Genomic DNA, 9,737 nt, shown 5'->3' with positions numbered 1-9,737 from the left:
CTATTACTAAGATCTGAAGATGTTTCCCTAGGTTATCTTCTAAGATTTTTACTGTGCTGTCTCTTATATTGAGGTCTTTGATTCACTTTGAGTTAATTTTTTAATATGGTGTGAGGAAGCTCTCCTCTTTTGTTCTTTTGGTTATGGATGTCCAGTTCTCCCAGCCCCATTTGTTGAAGAGACTGTTCTGTCCCAGTTCTGCGAATTTGGGGGCCTTACAAAAAATCAGTCAACCATATAAAGGGGGTCAATTTAAATCTCAATTTAATTCCATTGATCAATATTTCTGTCTTTATAACAGTATCATGCTGGTTTGACCACTGTAGCTTTATAGGAAGCTCTCAAATCTGGATGTATAAGTCCTCTCACTTTGTTCTTCTTTTTTAGGATGTTTTTGGCAATTTGAGGCAATTTTTCCATCCAAATAAATTTGATAACTAACTTTTCCAAGTCTGCAATGTAGGTTGTTGGAATTTGGATTGGAATTGTGTTGAATCTGTGGATCACTTTGGGTATAATTGACATCTTAACAGTGTTTAGTCTTCCATTTCCTGAGCATGGAATATTTTTCCACCTTCTTAGGTCCTTTTTATTTATTTTAGGAAAATTTTGTAATTTTCTGTGTAGGAGTTTTTTACATCCTTGGTTAAGTTTATTCCTAGGTACTTGATATATTTCAATTGCTATTGTGAATGGAATTTTTTTGATTGCCTCTTCAGTTAGGTCATTAGTAATGTATAGGAGCATTACTGACAAATGTACATTAATCTTATATCCTGTCACCCTGCTGAATTTTTTTATTAGCTCACGTAACATTGTCATTGAATTCTCAGGATTTTCCAAATATGAGATCACATCATCTGCAAATAATGACAGTTTCACTTCTTCCTTTCCAGTTTGAATACCTTTAATATCTTTATCTTGGCAAATTGCTCTGGCTAGAACCTCTAGCATGATGTTGAATAATAGAGGTGACAGTGGGCATCCTTGTCTCATTCCTGATCTTATGGAGAAGTCTTTCAGCCTCTCCCCATTGAGTACTATGCTGGCTGTGGGTTTTCTATATATGCCCTTTATCATTTTGAGGAAGGTTACCTCAATTCCTACCTTTTCAATTGTTTTTATTAAAAAGGGATTTTGAATTTTGTCATATGCTTTTTCAGCATATTTTGAGATTATCATTTGATTTTTCCCCTTTGATTTGTTAATTTGTTGAATTACATTAATTGATTTTCTTATGTTGAACCACCCTTCCATGCCAGAAATGAACCCTACTTGGTTGTGCTGTATAATTTTTTAATGTGCTTTTGGATTCAATTTGCAAGAATTTTGCTTGGGATTTTTGCATCTATATTCACTAGAGTGATTGGTGTATAGTTTTCTTTTTCTGTAGTATCTTTATCTGGTTTTGGTGTCAGAGTGATATTAGCTTCATAAGATGAGTTAGGTAGTGTTCCTTTTTCTTCAATGTTTTTAAAAAATTTGAGCAGCAATGGTGTCAATTCTTTTTGGAAAGTTTGATAAAATTCCCCCATGAAGTCATCTGGCCCTGGGCTTTCATTTGTAGGTAGATTTCTGATGAATAATTGGATGTCTTTGCTTGTGATTGGATGGTTGTGGTCTTCTATTTCTTCTTGGGTCAGTCTAGGTTCTTCACATGTTTCCAGGAAATTCTCCATTTTCTCTAAATTGTCTAGCTTCTTGGCATACAGTTGTTCATGGTATCTTCTTATTTTATTTTCTGTTTTTTTTCAGGATCCATAGTAATGATCCCTTCTCATTTCTGATTCTGGGTCTTCTGTCTTTTTTACTTTTACAGTCTAGCTAAGGGTCTATCAATCTTGTTTATTTTCTCAAAAAAAAATACTTTTGGTTTTATTTACTCTCTATTGTTTTTGGTTCTTTATTCATTCTCAATGATGTCTTATCATAAGAAGATTTTAATTTTTATGCAGCCTGATTTATCAATGAATCTTGTCTTATTAGTGCTTTTGGGTGCTATCTAAGAAATTTCATCTAAGAAATTTTGCCTATCACATGGCAAAGATAATCTCTTATGCTTGCTTACAAAAGCATTATAATTTTTTCTCATCAGGCCTATGACTAGTCAATTATCAATGTTTGTATACAGTGTGAAGTAGCAAAGTTTGTTTTATTTCCATACCAATATTCAGTTCCTCCAACATAATTTATTAAAAGCACTTTTCTGTTGCCATTGAATTTTTTGGCTCATTGCCAAAGATGAAATTGTTTTGTTCATTGTAGCTTTGATCATTGTACTCCTGGGGAAAGGAATCATAAATATTCCAAATTTGTTCTCTTCAAAACTGTTTTGTCTCTTATAGGTCCTTTGTGTTACTATATCAAATTTAGATTCACCTTTTCAACTTCTGCTATAGAAATATCTGCTAGGATTATGATTGAGATTGTGTAAAATCTACAGATTAATTAAGAGGATATTGGCACCACAATAATATTTGGTCTTCCAGTTCATGAAAGTAGTGTTTCTGTTATTTCATTTCCCTCAGCAATTTCCCATAGATTTTTTGACATATTTTTTATTTTTCATAAAAATATAATTGTATAATGTTCTCCAGAGAAGGAAAAATGCCTCCAATGCCTCAAATACCATGTGGTTTAACAGTAATCTTTCTTTCTTTTTAAACTAAATACATAATTGATAATGTGCAAATGATTTCTTGTGAAATATAGCATTTAGGTTTTAAAATTTTCTTTGCCTTTATATCAACCAAAGGTAAGCTCAGTTTAAACCTGTACTTTTTGCAGTGAGCCAAATCAGGTTGATCATAATTCAGAGGTGACAAAATAAAATGCTAAATGGTGATGCTGATAAATACTGTCTGTTAGCTGGTTAACAGTGATATGAATTTGCCAAAGTAAGAGAGATTCTTATTTAGATATAATGGAAAGTTATATTTTTAAAGAACTTCAACTATATCTTTTCTTCATATTATATTCAGTTGCTCTCTGATGCAGCTGGTCTATGCTAAGTCAATGACAAACTATAACTGGTCTAAAACACAAATACATTTTCCCCTTACCTTTATTTGGGGAAAAAAGGAAAAGAACCAATTACTTTGTTTACTCAGAAAGAAAGGAGAACAGCACTGTTCCAGAGGGACTGAGCTCACTGACTCTCTCACTTTCTTCCATTCTCTCATTAAGCTGTTATCATTACCAGTAGGTGAGAGATTACAGGATTTCAGTATGCTGTTTCTTACTTGGAATGGGGAAGGAAATGCTTTAGGTGTTTTAATCAGTGACATTTATCACCATGCTTCAAAGTGGCCAAAATCTTGCAGCCAGCACAATACCCAAAGCAACCAAATAATTCCTTTTTAAGACCAAGGAACTTTGTCTTGGTTTGGTATATTCCCAAAGACCAAATAGATTTAAGAATAAACTGAAATAAATTATAATTTACTTATTTACTTTCACCCAAAATTACACATCCTCTACCTGAGGACACAGTCACTGTTCTTATAAAGTTTACTTCAAAAAAAAAAAAAGAGAGAAAGCTCAAATAACCTTGTAATTTAGAATTACAACCAGAGAAGAAACCCTTCAAGCACAATGGAGACATTCTATTGAAGAGCCACATTCGTTTTGGAATGTTTGCTTTGAAAACAACTCTTCTGGGGAATTTGAAAAGTACTTAACAAAGGAACATAAAGTCAGTCTTGGGATGTTTTGCAAAATAAAAATAAACAATTGAGTAGACCAGATGGCAAAAACATACCCACTAAAATCTGGACACTATATTTAAGATACTTAAATTCTAAAGGCCTGGAATATCAACAATCCTTGAGAGACCCAACAGGCTGGGCTAGTGGTATATCAGCAGTCACACACAACCAGACTGGAGATATGAGCTTTCAACCTAAGTGCAAGAGATCTTTAGGAACTCAGGCTAAGTGGAGGCACTTTATTCAAATTCATGGCCTGAGTGAAGGGGAAAAATGCCTTATAATTTTAAACTATATGGTCCATCTCATTTTCCATCTCACAGACAGTCTAAAGTATGATGCATCCTCTTAAACTGCCAGTTTATAACAGAAAGTTTTGTTTGGACACCAAATAAATATTGCTTCATTAGAGTGAAGAACAATTATAATTTAGCAGCACCAGAGGTCACAACTCCTGATTTAACTATGGGAAAGAGAGTTAGTGTTTCACTGGGACAATCAAGATTCTTAGGCATATTTGAGTGCATAATATGTGCTTGATTCCTTAAGCTTCACTCCATATGGTAGTCAGGAGTAAATGTAGCTGTGATAGGGACTGGAAAGAAATGCTCTGCTCTTTGGCCCTCCTGCCAGGTCCCCAAGTGCATCACTCCACAGTGGAGGCATGGCCAGGGCTGAAGCAGATGCACACCCACAGCATCTTTCTTTCTGGCTCAGAACACTTTCATGAGGAAACTCACATCAGGAAAGAAACTAAGTGTTCTGGTGACAGCTACAGCCATTAGATCTATTACCAATTTGTCCCTCATTTTATTCTAGATATCTTGAGGCAGAAACTCCTCAATCTCAGCAGCTAGTTTTATCCTATTTTCTTCAGAAAAGTTCTCCAGGTTACTTGAGTACACAAGAAAATGTGTGTGAACATTCACTCCTGCCGTTCCCGCATACATACATAGACATACAATAGAAGTATACACATATAAACCTACCTACCTACCTACCTACCTACCTACATACATACATACATATTCTGGGTTGTCAAGATGATGTATGCTGCTGAAATGTCTGAAAGGTTGCTTCTCACTTAACAATGAAATGTGCTAACCATTCTCCAAGTATGGATGAGGCCACAGCAAACTTTCATAAACTGTTTAAATACCATTTGAGAAGATAGCAGCAAAGGTTTTAAATAGAGGCTGACTTGATGGCTTTCCTGATGATTCTGCTAATGTGTTCATCATTTAAAGGAGGTATATTATTATGGATTATAAAAATATAAATGTATGTATTGGTTAATACATATTCACAGCTTATGCTGGAATGGCTCACAAAGAAATCATGGTTCATGCAGAAAATATACATTACTCAAGTAAATATAATGACATAAGATTAGGTCCATAAAAGCTGAGAATTTATAGTAAGTAATCAGCTCATTTTGTTTCTCTTTGTAGGGCAATCAAAAACATGAAAGGAGGTGACACTAAAACAAACCCATACAGTTACATGGAAAGAACATAAATAACCAATAAAGCAATGTGGAATTACAGTGCAAAAATACAATCTTCAACCCATTTTTCTCTACTCCTGTGTTTTCAAGCATCACAATATGTTAAATGCTGTGACTGGCAACACCAATCAGAATAGGTCTGAATGTCTGTAAATTTTCTAAGTGTTGAATGTTAAAACAATACCATTTGAGATCTAAGATCACACATTTTGGTAGAAATTGCATATTTACAGAGATGACTATTGAGCAGCAGGGAGTAAATGGAGCCAAGAAGTGCAATGTTGCCCATTCATCCTCCCTGGAAACTAGAATATTGACTTCATTCCCTGAATCATTATTTTATATGATCTTCACCAGGAATTGTTATTAGCTTCCATCTTCCCAGCCTTGGTGTGCCTGCTTGAGTTCTGCTGAGATTTATTTCAGAAGGGATTTTTCCTTTGTCCATTGCCATGCACCACTGCTTGTACATTTCCAGTCCCTCTCTGAGAGCACATATGGCTCTTTCCCAACTGGACACCAGTTCTTCCAAACACTGAAGGCTCAGCTTTTTTCTGTACCGGCCTTCTCTTGCACTCTGTAGGCTCCTCTCAAGTTTTGCCTTCAAATCGATTTTGGCTGGTTTCTGACCACGTGTACCCGGCCCCCACATCGAGGGCAGAGTAGACCTTGGAGTCAGCCCCAGATGCCTCCTTTCACTGCTGCTGTGTCCTCCTCCCCCTCTGTGACAGTCCAGATTTTTAGTTAGTTTGTTTTTAAAATATCTTTTCTTGCCATGTCTTTTCAGGCTTTACTTGTTTGTGCTGTTCTCATTAAATGAGTTGGAAAAGATTTCTCCATTGTTTTCTGAGTTTGTGCACTATCAATATTATTTCTTCAATAGATGTTAGCTAAAATTCCACATGTAACCTTCTAAGTGAAGAATATATTTACAAGGAATTCAATTTCTTACACCCTTATATATGATTTAGAGTTATTTTTCTATTTCTCTTTGGATGGTTTTTGTAACTTGTGTTTTCCAAAAAATCTGTGAATTTCATCCATGTTATCAAATTTATTTGCTTAAAGATTATCATAATATTCCCTTAATATTATTTGAGTCTACATGATCTGTAGCTATACTTTCTCTTTCATTCTTGTGAATAGTAATTACTATTTTCACTCCTTTCTCTTAATTAGTACTGCCAGGCTGTTATCAAATTGTTAATCTTTGCATGTCACCAGCATCTTTTAAATTTGTTTCTACCCTCTGCATTTTGTTTTTATTTCATTGATTTCTGCTCTTACATTTATTATTTCCTGCTTTTTACTTACTTTGTGTTTAAATGGCTTGGCATGTTGCTTTTCAATTAGAAATTTAGATTATTGATTTTAAGGCTTTCCACTTTCTCTTCTAATCTATATTTAATTTAACATAATTTAAATCTATAAATTTCTTACCAATCACTGTTTGTTGGCTTCTTACAAAGTTTGCTATGTTGTAATTTTTTAATAGTTCAATTCAAAATATTTTCTAATTTTTCTTGGCATTTCTTCTTTAATATATGTTTTATTGATAAATTTGTCATTAAATTTCCATATAATTGTAATTTTTCCATTTATCATATTGCTATTGATTTCTAATTTATTGTTGCCAGCAAACTTCAGAAAAATTTAAATATTTTAAAATATACTGAAACTTATTTTATGGAACAGCAGATATCTAAATTGATTAATGTTCCATGTGCTCTAAAAAGGTAGAAATCATTGTCCACTTTTACATACTGCATTTCCTGAATCCCCTTGGCTAGAATTCTTGCTGTGTCTTCACATCACCAATGAGTGGTATTTGAGAGATTTCCAGGTGGAGGTAAGATGGAGCATTCTTTTACTTCTGAGTTTTTCCTCTGTGTTTATCTTTGAAGCTTAGATCAGGAGATAGAGATGACCTAACTGTCACATTCATGGATAGTTAGTTTACTAACTGGTTAATTAGTATTTAAGGTGTGAGAACAGATGTCCTCAGCAGGAAACCTTGCAAAAGGCAACCAGCGCCCTCCCAGGTGACCCTTCCATGTCGAGCAGGAGGACTCAACTTAGCTGAAGACTCTGGGTCACATTACTGAGTTTAAAGGAGGACAACACCAGCACTGGTGTTTCCTTTTAAGATGGTCACCCTGGATTCAGTGAGAACATATGGGGAGGGTGTTGCATCAAGGAACTGGACATTCTGGAGATGCCAAAAAATCTAACTTAAATTAATAACAAGAATGAGGTAGGGGGACATTTGTGAGAGTTGATTAGAAAATTTTACCTGTAGGCTTTGGGAGCCAGTTGGATGAGAGGTGAGCAAAATGTAACATATTATAATTTGCTTATTGAATAAATGTCTCTTCAGTGCCTTCTCTGGCCAGGAGCCAAATATTTTGTAGTGTTAGAGAAATGGGGACCTGCTCCCAAGGATCCTGCACCTGAGATTGGATGGAGATACCTGCACTGAGGGAACAGGTACAAGAGGGACCTGCTAGAAGGCAATGGTGGTGAGTTTGTGTTTGAAGGGCCTGAAGTTCATCAAGGCAGATAAGACACAGAAGTGCTTGGGATTCACAGGTTTGGAGTTTGGGAGGGAGATCACCTGGAGTGACAGATCTCCAAAATGTGAGTGTGGGCAGAATCAGCCACCAAACAAGGATGGTGAATCAAGAGAAAAAAGGGTGAGAAAGATGACCAAAGACCAGCTTTGAGAAATCATCCAGAAGTAGAGACCCATCCTCTAAATAGCTGAAAAGTGCAGCTGCTGAGGAAGGGCCTGAGAGGCAGGGTTGTGTTAGATGTTGCATGGAGGCTCAGAGATGACCCATTGAAGGGAGATCGCAGTGTGGCAGCAGGAGGTGGATGCAGTGCCTTCATAGCCATGTCAGCAGATGGCAGTGCAAGGAGGGGACAGAGAGAGAGAAGGTACAGACAGCCCTCCACAGGGGATGTTCTCCTTGGCCTCAGCCTAGAGGAAGTTCAGGGTGAGGTAGGTTGGCTCCCAGCACACAAACCTACATGGCAAAATTTCAAAGAGATAATGAAAGGAAAATCAATGAATCATAAACAGTTTTAGAAAAGCATTGGAGTGGGTGGTGTTTGATCAAGTAAATGGCCTTCATCAATGAAACCAGTTGACCCCATCTTTTTCTGAATGTAGGACACACAATGAAGCATGAGCTTGAAGTGAGTGTCTTATCACCTCTTCAGAGACTGGCAGAGTTTCCAGAATGAGAGACCAGCACTGATGACTACATGTATTCAAGCATAGGAGACATACCTGGCCAGGTGGGGAAGTTCAATCAGACACCGGTGACAGAGTTCATTCTGCAGGGGTTCTCAGAGCACCCAGAACTGAAGCTGCCCCTGTTTGGCTGCTTCTTCTTCCTCTACGTCATGGCCCTCATGGGCAACACTCTGACCATCACCATTATCACCTGTAGCTCTGGCCTTCACAGCCCCATGTACTTTTCCTGTTGAACCTGGCCATCATGGACATTATCTGCACTTTCTCTGTACTGCCCAAGATGCTGGCAGGCCTGGCCTGGGAGGGAAACACAATCTCCTTCCAGGGGTGTATGTCTCAGCTCTTCTTCCTTGCCTTGTCTCTGTCTTCTGAGCTCCTGCTACTCACAGTCAAGGGCTATGACCATTATGTGGCCATCTGCTCATCACTGCATTATAGGACCCTGATGAGCCTATGGGTCTGCCTGACACTGGCTGTGGAAGTCTGGATCATCTGTGCCCTGAATTCCTCCATCCACACTCGTTTGATGGCACAGCTGTCCTTCTGTTCCCACAATGTCATCACTCACTTCTTCTGTGAGATCCCCCCACTTTTGCTGCTCTCCTGCAGTCCCACCTACATAAGCAGCATCATGACTGTCTTGGCTGATGTCTTCTATGGAGGCATTAACTTCCTGCTCACACTTGTGTCCTGTGGGCACATCATTTCGAGCATCCTACACATTCACTCAGCTGAGGGGAAGTGGAAGGCCTTCTCCACCTGCTCCACCCACCTCATCATGGTCTGTCTACTACTCAGCTGTGTTCTGTGCCTACATCAGCCCAGCCTCCACCTACAGCCCTGAGAGAAGCAAACTTGCTGCAGTGCTGTACACAACCATAAGTCCCATCCTAAACCCACTCATCTACACACTGAGAAACAAGGAGGTCAAGGAAGCCCTAGGAAACTCTTCCACTTTTTTAGGCATTAAATGCAATATTTTTATCCTGTGTTTCCTGATGCCAATTTTCTGAAGACTGTGCTTATAGAAGTAAGACCTAGCTATCACTGTTTTAGCAAAGTCACCCTCAGCTCTGGTTGCTGGCCAAGTTGATGTGACCTTGCTTGGTTGGGGGGTTTGTTGGAATTGCATGGATGTGGTACACTGGCCTCAGCATGGTATCTCTTGATTTGAGCACATAATGAATTTTGGGTCTACAGAACCAGACTTAGTTCCCTACAGACACTCATTTTACACTCTGGGAAATGTTTCAGTCTCTGGGTG

General features: G+C 37.7%; 1 pseudogene; it reads left to right on the top strand.

The window, feature by feature from the left end:
* Positions 1–7,697: 7,697 nt before the first annotated feature.
* On the top strand, positions 7,698–9,443 carry LOC119520831 (annotated as a pseudogene).
* The last annotated feature ends 294 nt before the right edge of the window (positions 9,444–9,737 follow it).

This window comes from Choloepus didactylus, chromosome 26 (assembly GCF_015220235.1).
Source record: "Choloepus didactylus isolate mChoDid1 chromosome 26, mChoDid1.pri, whole genome shotgun sequence".
Classification (NCBI taxonomy): Eukaryota; Metazoa; Chordata; class Mammalia; order Pilosa; family Megalonychidae; genus Choloepus; species Choloepus didactylus.
This window is presented reverse-complemented; position numbering and strand designations above follow the sequence as displayed.